Raw genomic sequence first — 14,489 nt, forward strand, 5'->3', positions numbered from 1 at the left:
TCACATTTTATGCGTTAAAAACCATCTAATAGATCACCTTCTACTCACCAGTCTATTGGTAATTACAAAGTACAACAAAAATCACCACTCTAGCATGCTATAGTAAAAAAGGAAAAAAGTCGAGGAAAACGCCTCACACGTAGGAGTCACTCAGTCAATGTTTGGGGAATCCAGATATCTGTCGGAAGTCGGGCCAAATTCAGAGCCAGTCCCTGGCACAGTTCTATCCCTCTGTGACTTTGGGCTGTGTCCTGGATGCATCAGCACTCTTCACTGTGGGCTGTGCAGCCTCAGTGCAGACATCAGTAGGCTTGGCAGGAGTGGCCTTGACATTGGCAGGGCTTCTGAACCGTGGAGGCAACTTGGAGGATGCTCAGTGATGATCTGGTCAGAGGGCTCTGGAAGCATAGCTCCTGACGCACACAACAGACACCCAAAGGGTGCTGCAGAGGAAGACAAGACCAATCCCACGTAATTATCTGCAAAGTCATCTGTGGAGACCACAGACATCTCCATGGCATTCCCAAAAGCATTACAGGAGAAACTGAGGTGAAGGACTTAGGGTATTCAAAAAGCAGATGCAGGGAATTACTGTGTGATAGCTGATATTTAGATCCTCATTTTAGCCCCCAGTGGGATAACCAGGAAAACAAGTGCTTCATATTCACAGACCTTAAATCCTCCTTTTTTTTTTCTCTGCGACTCTTAAGTTCTTATCCATCTTTTAATATGACTACTACCGCTGCTAAAATGATAACAAAAATGATAGTAGTCATCCATTTTATAGAATGCTTACCTACTATGTGCCTGTGTATACTTCATTAATAACTGTATCTGAATCATCTGATTTCAGCCTCAAAAATATAACCCCAGAAGAGAGGTAATATCCTTATTTTGCAGGTTGATTATATTATAAAGTTGAAACTCGAAGAGATGAACATCAATAGCCGCATTCGCATACCTAGTTATGTGGAGCTAGGACTTAAAACTGTTAACTCTGTTCTTGATGCTAAAGTGACTTTCACCCCTTACTGCAGATGTGATCTTACATCTCAAGATGCTCCTTTGTGTACTGCAAACTTACACGGTACAGTAACAAGGAAAGTCCTATGTGGGCTAATATTGTGTGAGAGATGCTTTCCTCTTTCTATTTTTTTCTGTGTGTTGTTGTTTTTAGAGACAGGGTCTTACTCTGTCACCCAGGCTGGAGTGCTGTGGCATGATCATAGCTTCCGGTATCCTCAACCTCCTGGGCTCAAGCAATCCCCTTGCTTCAGCCTCCTGAGCAGCTGCAAGTGATCCTCTTTCTTCAGCTTCCTGAGTAGCTGGGACTACAGGGATGTGCCATCACACCTGGCTAATTTTTAAAATTTTTTTGTAGAGACAGGGTCTTGCTGTGTTGTCCAGGCTTTTCTCCAACTACTAGGCTCAAGCGATCCTCCTGCCTTGGCCTCCGAAAGCACTGGGATTGTAGGCATGAGTCACTGCACTAGGCCTTTATGTTTCTCTTTAAGTAAGAAAATCTGATTAGCCTGTCTAAATAAGAACACATTACATGAAAAGCTGAAATCGGATATGAAGTTATGCAAATTAAACCAATAATAGCAGTTGTTAAAGTTATATTGCTATAGAATATTAGGAATTTGGTTATTTTCACTGGAATATATCATGACACTTAAGCTATCTCTCTGTGAATAAAACAGTAACACCAAATCCTTTATATTCATAGTCTTGCCTTTTCATAATATGATTATAATATTATGTGTATATTAAATAAATTTAATAATATTTACTCATTCCTAAATATGCTTCTTATTCTTATTTTTAAAACTAACATGATAAAATTTTCATTTTGAACAACTTTTCAAACTTTGCTCTAAAAAATTAAAGTTCTCATTCTGGTATAAGTTATTTACTATTAGCACGGAGAAACACCACTGGTTACTCACGGGAGAGTAAGTGGTAGTAATGTAGCTAACCAAACAAATCAAATAAATCTGGATTTCACTTTACTTTTAAAATTATTCTTTTAAAATATGACTATTGATACATTTAACGAATAGGAATTACCTAAAATTATGACTACATCATGGTACATATCATCCTCTGGGTTCCCATTTAATGAATTGCGAGTACATCATAAACAGTGTCTTTTTCAATTATTCCACTAGAAAAAATCCAAATTCTCTCACTGTTATTAAAACTTAAAAGAGGAAATACAATTTCATTTTAAAAGCATTTAATCTCTGAAAAGCAAAGTAAACAAAATAGAATTTTTCTCAGTCACTCCATAGAATTATCCAGACATTGCAAGGAGATATTGGTTTGGCCAACAGAGAGATGCATCAACAAAAAACATATGTTTGCAAATTAGAAAGCCCAATGACAGTGACAGCAAGAAAATGCAAGTCCATTTGAATAATATCCCCCTAACTGATAAACACTTAAGGCACTTTTCCCATCCCAATAAGAAGGCGTCAAATCAGAAAGACAAAAGGGCACAGTAACAATTAAAACCTTCCTTATTCACTGAAATCTCCTGTCCAATGACCAGCCCTTCTCCACATGTGTATCTTATCCTCTGCTGATCATTCATCTCAGTTCCATTAGGAGTCACATATTCAACCAACCACATTGACTCCCAGCCTCTGGATTTACCACTGACTCCTAGGCCTATGGTGCCTGGGTTAGCAATAATAATGATGATAATAAAAACCTTTATTTTATTATCAGGTTGATGACAAAATATTTTATTATCAGGTGGATAAAGGCTTACATTCTTCCATTGCTTCCCAGGTGCCCATGATTATTCTAAGTACTCGGAATTTATTAATTTTCATGAAAGCCTCAACTTACAGATTAAAAAATTGTGCCACAGAAAATGAAGTAACTCCCCTCAAGTCCAGAGTTCATAATGGGGGATCTGGAATGTAGAGGCCACATCTCTATTCTGTGCACTATATACTCCCACTCAGATTTTTTGCCTTGCCTTCACTAGCTTAGCCTCAGGGTCCCTTCTGATGAGCTATTCTCATGATAAGCTTCTACTGATGCTGTTAGTAGTCTGACATTCCTGGAACAACTTCCCTCATTCCCCCTTCCTGTCTTAGAGAAAAGTATTTGAGACTAGAAACTTTTGCAATTGCTCTGCCCTTTCCATGCCAATCCCATGAGGCTCCGTGTGATTTGACCAAGCTGTGACAAGATGTGCTTTTGAGTTTTTCAGCATAATTTGTGAAATGAAGCCCCCCCACCCCGACTAATATCACATTGTCATAGTAATAATACACAAAACTGAATAATATAATAAATATCTAGGTTTTCTCACATTTGTCGTCAAAAGATGTCTGACTACATCTATATTCCCAAAGTCAAACACAGAAAAGTAAACCATAAGGACTTTAAGTTGACTATCAGCCATTGTAACTCTGTGTGAGTGTGTGTTTGTGTGTGTGCGCGTGTGTCTGTAAGGGGTGGGGGAGAGAGGGAGAGATTGTACATCTGTAAAAATTCCCTTTTTCCAAAAATAATTATGTAACTTTTACTCTGTGCGAGGTGTTGCGCTACACAAGTGGGCACCAGTATAAAACCTTCGCTGAGAGATGAGGATAAACATAAACTGCTACCATGAGAGCTTAAAAGAGGAAATTCCGTTATGGTTAAAAAGGTTGTGCTTATGCCATAGTTTGTTTCAGTATTTGTTCCATAATAGAAGAAAATATTGCTGTTACTTTCTTAAAAATTGACTAGAAAAATTTGCCAATGATGAGCTATTAATAGTGCTAAAATTTAATAATATTCAATTTGTAGTTGGAGCAAGAAAGTGATGAAAACTGAAAGTAAATAAGGAGTCTTCCAAATAAGTTATAGATGCAACATGGAAGGGCAAAAAAGAGAAAGACTTATTTTATTTGTAGAGAACATAGGCACATTTCCTATATGTGAAAAATAATCATTTTATAATAGTAAGCTCATTAATTCCACAATTTCTCTTATTTTTGTTGCCATCACATAACTATATTGGTATCTTTTAAGACAATGCCACATTTTAATATTTCTTATTCTATCCTTGGAGAGGTTCTAATTATGCATCTGGCACAGTCTTCTTTAGACCGTTCTATTTATGTACACATCTTTTTTTTCCCAGTAAAATGAGGATTAACCTACACTATCTTAATGGTCTCTTCCCAGTTTTAAATAACTCTGATTCCATGAGATGGTATGAAGCAATGTGCCCATCACATAAATCTTCTACCCCTTTGAATTTTTCGATAATTTTACAACATATGCTTACATAATTAAATATTAACCATATTAATATTTTACTTAGTTTTGCATGATTTTGTGCTTAAGTATATATGACTCTATGTATGTATGTATATACGTATGTATCCATTCTTGTGTTAATGTATACTTGAGTTTTTTTTTTTGGCTTTTTGTTTTGTTTTGTCTTGACTACAACCAGCAACTAAGCAAAAGCTTCTCTAAGGTCTTGTGTTAGAGAACGCCCGTCGTCACCCAAGTCCAGGTTCTCCTCTCCTTTCCAGCCATGCACCAGTACTGCATTTCTGAGCCTCCTCTGCAACTAGATGGGGCTATGTGATTGCCTTTTGGTCAAGGCAATGTGAAGAGTAGTGATGTATGCCACTTTCAGGCTTATTTCTAGAAATCCCATACTCATTGTTTTTCCTTATCTCCTAAGCAGAAAGACCTCACATGTGGCATTGGCTCAGCAAGTCACCTTAGCAAGGCATCATATATCAAAGCTGTAAAGGTTGGAGATCTGGCCAGGTCCAGTGGCTCACGCCTGTAATCCCAGCACTTTGGGAGGCTGAGGCAGGCGGATCATGAGGTCAGGAGTTTGAGATCGCCTGGCCAACATGGTGAAACCCCACCTCTACTAAAAATATAAAAGTTAGCTAGGCATGGTGGTGGGTGCCTGTAATCCCACCTACTCAGGAGGCTGAGGCAGGAGACTCGTTTGGACCCGTGAGGCAGAGGTTGCAGTGAGCCAATATTGTGCCATCGCACTCCAGCCTGAATGACAGGGTCAGACTCCTTCTCAAAAAAAAAAAAAAAAGAAAAAAAAGAAAAGTTGGAGATCCCTGTAACAGCATGGCAAGAATCTGGTAAGACGGTTGCTAGCGATAACTTGGAAGTCAGATCACTCACCTGCTGAACTTTCAGCTCAAGAGGATAAAGATTAGAAAAGAGAATGTTTGCAGTGGGTTTGCTACAATTAGCTGCCTTTTATTGTAGGTATTATAGTAAAATTTAAAAGTATAAAATAAAAGTTATTAGAAGAACAATATTTAAGAGGGAAAACAACGGCAATAGAGCCAGTCTAGAAATTTAGGGTACCACAAAGGTGGAGTTGTCAATTCTTCTAGAACCCATAAGGTAAGAGAGAAAATGTCTAAGAATCTGTGCATGGCAAAGGGACAGTAAAAAATCTGTTTAATAAAAGTCAGTCAGACTTGGGGGAAAATGGAGATGAATGTCTGCCTCCCAAGCCTACTGTCCCGTGTCATCACATAGTCACCCATTAGTTTAGCAAAGGAGGCATCGAATAGTAAGCAAAGAAATAAAGCATGTCTAAGAATTCTAGGAAAGAAATTTGGGTGTGGTCACTGACACATGAAATTAAACAAAAACAAACAGATCACATGCCTCCTCCTATCCTGAGGGAATTTCACTGCCAAAGAAACTAACTTTAATATTGGACATTCCAACTGCTAAACAACCTTTGGACTACTGATGTGGGCTGTATTGTACCGCCATCCCCAAAATTCACATGTTCAAATCGAACCCCAGTAATGCATAATGAGACTATATTCGGAAGTAGGGACTTAGAAGGTACATTTAGGTCAAAATGAGGCCTTTCGTTCAGGGTTAATTCAATCCGACTAGAGTGCTTCTAAGAAGAAGAAATCTGGACATGCAAAGAGACATCAGGGAGGTGCACACATAGAGGAAAGGTCAGTGACACAGTGAGAAGGCAGCCACCTGCAAGTCCAGTAAGAAACCAAACTTGCTGGCACCTTGATCCTGGATTTCTAGTTCCAGAACTGTGAGAACATCAATTTCTGTTGTTTAAGCCACAAAGTCTGTGGTGTCTTTTTATGGCAGCCCTAGTCAACTAACATACTTGCAAGCTGACTTCAGCAGGGAATGGCTTGCAAAAGTTTTCCAGACTCTGAGCAAAGCCTACTCTCCAACACTCATTTCAAATGTCGCCAAGGAGGATGGTTAACATGAAATAAAGTTCTAGAGCATGGAGGTAAAACAGCATTGGATGGGAGAGTTCTTCCTCGTAACATCAGGGTCAAATCAAGGAACACTCTACTCCCAGGAAAGGGATCTGTGCAGTATCTCCTAAGCTTTCTTCCTAATTGCTCTAGGTCAATGAATATTGGGTGTCTCCAGTTCTTCATCTTTCTTAACGGGCATGATTTCTTACTGTTATCTTGTCATTGTTGCACATTTATATGTGGGAGTTTTGGAGGAAGTTGATTGTCTTTAATTTCTAGGTGGCTGGACTCTGAGGACCATATCTGGAGAAGATTGCATTTAAGCCAGGGATCCTAGACACTGAGCTGGATAAAGTGTTTAGATGAGTTGGTCTTCCTTGGGAAGAGTGCTGCCTTCTATTTGTGGTTAATAAGGAAGCAAGGAGATATTTGGTGATCAAAAGAAACAATTGTGACAGAGATTGCTAATGCTCATCAATATCCGTATTCTCCTTTCCCTTCTCTCTACAAAACTCCACTACTTTATCCAGCATCCCCTACAGTTAGGTCAAGCCATTTGACTGTGTTTAGGCTGATAGACTCTTGAAGGAGGTGACTTATAACCACTTCCAGGCCTATTGTATAAAATTCCCTACTCCTCGTTTATTTTCTACCCTTGTCTCCTGACTGGTTGAAGGTAATCCAGGAGAAGATTCAAGACTCAGAAGAACCACTAGATTGAGTAAATGTGTGGGATAGAAATCTTGCCACATCCGTATGTGATATGAGCAAGAAATAAAACTTTGTTGCAGTAAGACACTGAGGTTTGAGTGTTGTTTGCAAGAACTAGTATTACCTATGTTGACTTACGAGTAGACTTGCTGGATCATAGGCTATGTGTATGTCCAAATGTACTAGAAAATGAAACTTTACCATTATTGTTAAATCAATGTATAGTCGCATGAGTACACTACGGAAGTATTCTAGCGGCTTCGTATTCTCCCCAACACTTTCTATTGTCAGATTTAAACATTTTTGCCAATATAGTGGAATAAAATATCAAAAATAGATCTAATTTGAATTTCCCTGAGTAAATAATAAGAATGGACATATGCTTATTGCCTCTTTGGTTAAATTCTTCCATGATATACTTGTGCAAGTCTTTTACTCATTTTTTTGGTTAGGTTATTTTTGACCTCTCTCTCCCCCCACCCCCCCCCGCCCACACACAGTTACTAATTCTTTGTCAGCTATATATCTCATAAATATCTCCCCCCAGTTTGAACTATGTGTTCTTTATGGTATCTGTGTTCAATTGGTATTACTTAATCCACTTCTTAGCATATGCAAATTGTAGGAAATTTGGAAAAGAAAAACTAACTATGATCCTACTGTAAAGATAGCAACTCTTAATAGTTGGTCTATTTTTATTTAGTGAAAACCTGGGAGGAAATGACAGTTTATCGTAGATTTTTAGAAGGAGAAGGGTCTTTGAAGGGAAATATACTAACATCTATTCAGTATCTATAGCATATTAGGCTTTGTGGTAACGCACCTTACATGTGTTACTTTACTTAACTCAGTATCTTTTAAAAAGCAAGATATAAAGTCATTATAACTCTTCTAAGAGAGCCTCATTATTTTATAGAAATGTGAAGTAAAAGACTAGCCATAAGGTCACAAATTAATAAGTACAAAGCCAAGACAATAATCTATTTCTCCTGATTTCTATTTTAGTTATCTTTCCACCATATTCCACATTAAAAGTTTTGAGGGGGTAAAAATAATATGAACACATTTTTCTAAACCTGAAATCCTAAAGCAAAGGTTGAGATTTTGTCAATCCTTGATTATACACTTAAAACTGGATTATGGCACCTCATATATATTCTTTATGATTGTCTAGAAGAGGTGTTCGCCTTTTTCCATTGTCTGCTATTGATTATATTGTAAAATCTATGTGCTTAGTAGCTCACACTTCTTAAAACTGTGTGGTTTCAAGCATACTGATTTTCAATAATCTTACTGATTAACCTGAATCACATACGTGCTATAAAGATTCTGTTTAATTAGTGGTCTCAACATTCTTAATATTACTTCACCAAAATTTTACCTTTTTTGTTTTTAAAGAACATTTAAGTAAGTTGACTAAAGTTAAGAAGGCATTTTCTTGTTTTTAGTCATAAAAGAAAAAAGTATTATTTTATTTCTGGAACTATGAAAATTTTATCTTTGAGTCAAGGTCTTATGTTACACATAACAGTTAAGGTTGTTGGGCATGTAATTACAGATATATAATTGCATTTGGTAATTCATGGCTAAGTCGAATGTAGGCAGAAATTTAAAAACAATAGTTCTCCATTTTTGTAGGTAATCAATGCACAAAAATTTATAAAACACCTTTGAAAAATGCACTTTTCTGAAATTAGTTTTTAATGAAAATATAGAAAATTTATATACTGCTGCTTTCTACAAAACAGGTAGAAAATTAAGTTTACAATAGTACCATATGAAAAAGAACAATACAGTAATAAGGAATTACGAAGGTGATTTTACAACATGAGTTGCAATTCACCATAAACTGAGACTGCTTCTAAAATGTATTATCAAAAGAAAATTCCATAAAAATGTTTCATTCTGTCTCTAATGTTCAGACCTGTAATAAATACACACATTATCCATATGTGCTTTACAAATCAAAACAAAAGGGCTTAATCACAGATAAAGACATTCGAATGTTCAATTTGATTTTTAGAAATTCCACCCATGTGAACATTCATTTAGAAAACCATCAGCTTTGAAGAGGAGAAGAGTTTTGTATTAGTCTGTTTTCATGCTGCTGATAAAGACATACTCAAGACTGGAAAGAAAAAGAGGTTTAATTGGACTTACAGTTCCACAGGACTGGGGAGGTCTCAGAATCATGGCGGGAGGGAAAAGTCACTTGTTACATGGTAGCAGCAAGAGAAAATGAGGAAGATGCAAAAGCAGAAACCCCTGATAAAACCATCGGATCTCGTGAGACTTATTCACTACCATGAGAACAGTATGGGGGAAACTGCCCCCGTGATTCAAATTACCTCCCACCAGGTCCCTTCAACAACACATGGGAATTATGGGAATATAATTCAAAATGAGATTTGGGTAGGGACTGAGAGCCAAACCATATCATTATGCCCCTGGACCCTCCAAATTTCATGTCCTTAAATTTCAAAACCAATCATGCCTTCCCAACAGTCCCCAAAGCATTAACCCAAAAGTCCACAGTCCAAAGTCTTATCTGAGACAAGGCAAGTCCCTTCCACCTATGAGCCTGTAAAATCAAAATCAAGCTAGTTACTTCCTAGATTCAGTGGGGGCAGAGGTGTTAGGTAAATACAGCTTTTCCAAATGGGAGAAATTCGCCAAAACAAAGGGATTACAGGGCCCATGCAAGTCAGAAATCCAGCAGCACAGTCAAACTTCACAGCTACAAAATGATCTCCTTTGACTCAGGTTTCACATCCAGGTCACGCTGATGCAAGAGGTGGGTTCCCATGGTCTTGGGCAGCTCCTCCCTTGTGGCTTTGCAGGGTGCAGACTCCCTCCCGGCTGCTTTCACAGGCTGGCATTGAGTGTTTGCAGCTTTTCCAGGTACACGGTGCAAGCTATCAGTGGATCTACCATTCCGGGGTCTGGAGGACAATGGCCCTTTTCTCACAGCTCCACTAGGCAGTGCCCCATAGGGACTGTGTGTGAGGGCTCGAACCCCACAATTCCCTTCTGCACTTCCCTAGCAGAGGTTCTCCATGAGGCCCTCAGCCCTGCAGCAAACCTTTGCCTAGGCATCCAGGCATTTCCATACAACTTCTGAAATCTAGGTGGAGGTCCCCAAACCTCAATTCTTGGCTTCTGTGCACCCACAGGCTCAACACCATGTGGAAGCTGCCAAGGCTTGGGACTGGGACACAGGGCACCAAGTACCCAGGCTGCACACAGCACAGGGCCCGGCCCATAAAACCACTCTTTCCTCTTGGCCTGTGATGAGAGGGGCTGCTGTGAAGGTCTCTGACATGGCCTGGAGACATTTTCCCCATGAACTTGGGGATTAACATTAGGTTCCTTGCTACTTATGCAAATTTCTGCAGCTGGCTTGAATTTCTCCCCAGAAAGTGGGGTTTTCTTTTCTACTGTATAGTCGGGATGCAAAATTTCCAAACTTTTATGCTCTGCTTCCGTTATAAAACTGAATGCCTTTAACAGCACCCAAGTTGCCTCTTGAATGCTTTGCTGCTGAGAAATTTCTTCCACCAGATACCCTGATTAATCTCTATCGAGTTCAAATTTCTAGGGCATGGGCAAAATGCCACCATTCTCTTGGTTAAAACGTAACAAGAGTCACCTTTGTTCCAGTTCCCAAAAAGTTCCTCATCTCCGTATGAGAACACCTCAGCCTGGACCTTTTTGTTCACATTGCTATTAGCATTTTGGGCAAAGCCATTCAATAATTCTCCAGGAATTTTCAAACTTTCCCACATTTTCCTGTCTTCTTCTGAGCCCTCCAAACTATTCCAACCTCTGCCTGTTAACCAGTTCCAAAGTCTTTTCCACATTTTTGGGTATCTTTTCAGCAATGCCCCACTCCTGGTAACAATTTACTGTATTAGTCCATTTTCATGCTGCTGATAAAGACATACCCAAGACTGGGAAGAAAAGAGGTTTAATTGGACTTATAGTTCCACAAGGTTGGGGAGCCCTCAGAATCACGGTAGGAGGTACAAGTCAATTTTTACATGGCAGTGGCAAGAGAAAATGAAGAAGATGCAAAATCGGAAACCCCTGATGAAACCAGCAGCTCTCGTGAGACTTATTCACTACCATGAGAACAGTATGGGAGAAACCGCCCCCATGATTCAAATTATCTTCCACCAGTTCCCTTCAACAACACATGGGAATTATGGGAATACAATTCAAAATGAGATTTGGGTGGGGACACAGAGCCAAACCGTACCAAGTTTCTAGTCTTGATATATTTTGAGGACCACCAGGAAAAAAAAGTCAAATCTTAGGGAGGTAGAGCTGACTGCATTCAGAGCAGGAAAAGTTTAATGATAATAAGGAAAGAAAGAAAGAAAAAAAAAGGTAATAAGGAAAGAAGCCGCAAGGCCACATGGTGGAAATGAACTCTTTCCTGCCTAGAAGTTTTGGCCAAAACATATCCAGTTTGATTGTTAATTAAGACATTAAGACAAAGAGAGATGTTCCTGAGCTCTTTAGGAAACTGCTTGTGATTCTGATGTAAGGCATTACTCAGGCTGCAGTTTGTGGGGCAAGTACTCTCAGTTCAATATCAAGAGTGTATCAGTTTATGGAACAAAACTGTCACACATAATTAGGCTTTAAAAAACTGAAATACATGCTCCCTATCTTGATCTTCTCAAAATAGTCACCAATGGGCCGAGTTGGAAAGGAACCCAGGCAGTATCACGCTGCGTGGGGCTTCCATGTCGCCACGGCTCATGAAGCGATTTGTGACCACTGAAAGTACCATAGTTTGTCATGCAAGATAGATGATCCCAGCCAACTCACAGCTCCGTGATCCTTCATTTTGCCTTGCTGACTTTTTTTTTTTAAGCAAGTCAATGAGAGTGGTTTTTTTTTTCCCAATTTTCTTAACAATATTTTCATTTTTATAGATTTAGACGGTAGAAATACAGACTTCTTACATGAATACATTGTGAAGTGATGAGGTCTGGGCTTTTAGCGGACCTATCACTTGAATAGTTAACACTGTACCCAATAGGTAATTTTTCAAGCCTCACCTCCTTCTCGCACTCACACTTTTTGAAGTCTCCAATGTCTATCGTCCCACTCCGTACGCCCACGCGTACCCACTGTTTAGCTCCACTTATAAGTGAGTCAATGACAGTTTTACAAAACACGATATTGTAACTTTTGTCTTTTACTTTTCATTCTATGTCCTTGGAGGATTTCAAAGAACTTCACATACAATAAGAATATTTAACAGTTACCAAAAGAATAAAACTCTCTTAGAGAAAATTGTCAACATTCCTAAATGTCCATGGCAATAGCACATATTGATGATGACAAGAAACTGACCACCAACAGATAGTCTTAACATTTAAGTTTGGCAAGTTTTTGGACCCTGTCCCACCCCACTCCTCCAAATAAGACAGGGCTGAGAAAGACTCAATAAAAATTTCACTATTATTATCTAGCTAGGGCATCTTCTTTAGAATTCAGTTTTGTATTTAATCAATTACTTAAAATAAATCATAAGAGATTAGTTTATTAAACATAAACTTTTTATTCCTTTATTTTTCATTTCATTTATTTTATTTAATGCAGGCATGGGAGTAAGGAGAGATGTCCCATTAACTAATTTCCTAAAAACAAGTTTCAAATAAAAATCATGTGCCAATAAACGGACCAGAAACAGAAATCATCTTCTATTTTATGCTATCATTCATTGTCATCCTCAGACTAGGAAAGTTTCCAAAATAGAAGACAACTGAAAGTAAGTACTGTTTTAGAATTTAATCGCCTTAAGTATTTTTCTTGCAAATTCCTTAGATTTTATTTTTGCTGCTGCAAAAGTACTCCACTCAAAGCCAACACTACTTTCAGTTCTTCCTGGCTTTTAAGATCTTTCTTTTAGAATCAATTACAGTTTTTTTCCCCTCTGTCTTCGTATCTCAGTCATGCCCCTCGCATTTCTCCATTTCTTGTAGGACTGATGCCAGTGGAAAGGCTTACAGTCCATGAAGATTTTATAGTTGTAGTTATTGCATTGGTTTATCATTTCTGCATGTGTTGGGGGATGATTGATATAATGGTTTTAGGTTCTTCTGCTAAAATAAAAAATATTCCCAGAAAAGTAACTTTGCTTTCAAAGGTTAGTTTTAAAAATTCCAGTGGCTCATGCCTGTAATCCCAGCACTTCAGGAGGCTGAGACAGGTCAATCACCTGAGGTCAGGAGTTCGACAGCAGTCTGGGCAACACGGCAAAACTCCGTCTCTACTAAAAATACAAAAATTAGCTGGGCATGGTGGCAGGCACCTGTAATCCCAGCTACTCAGGAGGTTAAGGCAGGAGAATCGCTTGAACCCGGGAGGCAGAGGTTGCAGCGAGCTGACATTGCGCCACTGCACTCCAGCAGCAACACTCTGTCTCAAAAAGAACTAATATTAAGCCTATTATAGAGATTAATTTTGCTGAATAATTGAGCTGATATTAAACAGAAATGAGCCAACTTATAGTCAGTATGAAAATGGGATTAAAAAAGCTTTCCTTTTTTCTAATAGTAAGATCACAATTTTTTGTTGCTGTTTTATTGTTTTTGTTTTTTTTTTTGAGACAGTCTTGCTCTGTTGCCCAGGCTGGAACTGCAACCTCTGCTTCCCAGGTTGAAGTGATCCTCCTGCCTCAGCCTCCCCAGTAGCTGGGATTACAGGTGAATGCCCCCAAGTCCAGCTATTTTTTTTTTTTTTTTTTTTTTTTAGTGGAGATAGGGTTTCACCATGTTGGCCAGGCTGGTCTTGAACTCCTGACCTTGAGTGATCCACCTGCCTCGGCCTCCTAAAGTGCTGGGATTACTGGCACGTGCCACAGTGCCTGGCCCACTATTATTATTGATGAGATGGAGTCTCACTCTGTCACCCAGGCTGGAGTGCAGTGGCACGATCTTGGCTCACTGCAACCTCCATCTTCTGGGTTCAAGCGATTCTTTTGCCTCAGCCTCCCAAGTAGTTAGGACTACGGGCGTGTGGCACCACACCTGGGTTTATTTTTTTTGTATTTTTAATAGAGACGGGGTTTCACCATGTTGGCCAGGCTGGTCTAATAGTAAAGTTCTTCACCTGAAGGTGCGTAAAAATTCTTTAGAGGTATATTTTATTTGGTGTATGGTTGGAGTTTTAGAGATAAATATTTCTGGACATTTGACAATTTTTTCCTATTTGTGCTTGTAAATTTGCAATGTGATGCTTTTTGATGTGGGCTGCATGCTTCTCTTTCGTTTTGATTATTACTGTGCTATAGCCTAACTGCTATACATTTCTTGTTAGCTTTAATTCAAGTTTCCATCATGCTATTTGTAGTGTACGTATAGATTTGTTCTTATACTCTGCAAGAAGTTTAGCTTTCCTGGGGGGGGTTATTTTTAAAACTTCAAACTATAATTAGCAACGTTCATGACTCTGAACTCCAATAAATAATGGTTTTTGGCCGGCCACGGTGGATCACGTCTGCAATCCCAG

The sequence above is a fragment of the Nomascus leucogenys genome, chromosome 4, assembly GCF_006542625.1.
Source record: "Nomascus leucogenys isolate Asia chromosome 4, Asia_NLE_v1, whole genome shotgun sequence".
Classification (NCBI taxonomy): Eukaryota; Metazoa; Chordata; class Mammalia; order Primates; family Hylobatidae; genus Nomascus; species Nomascus leucogenys.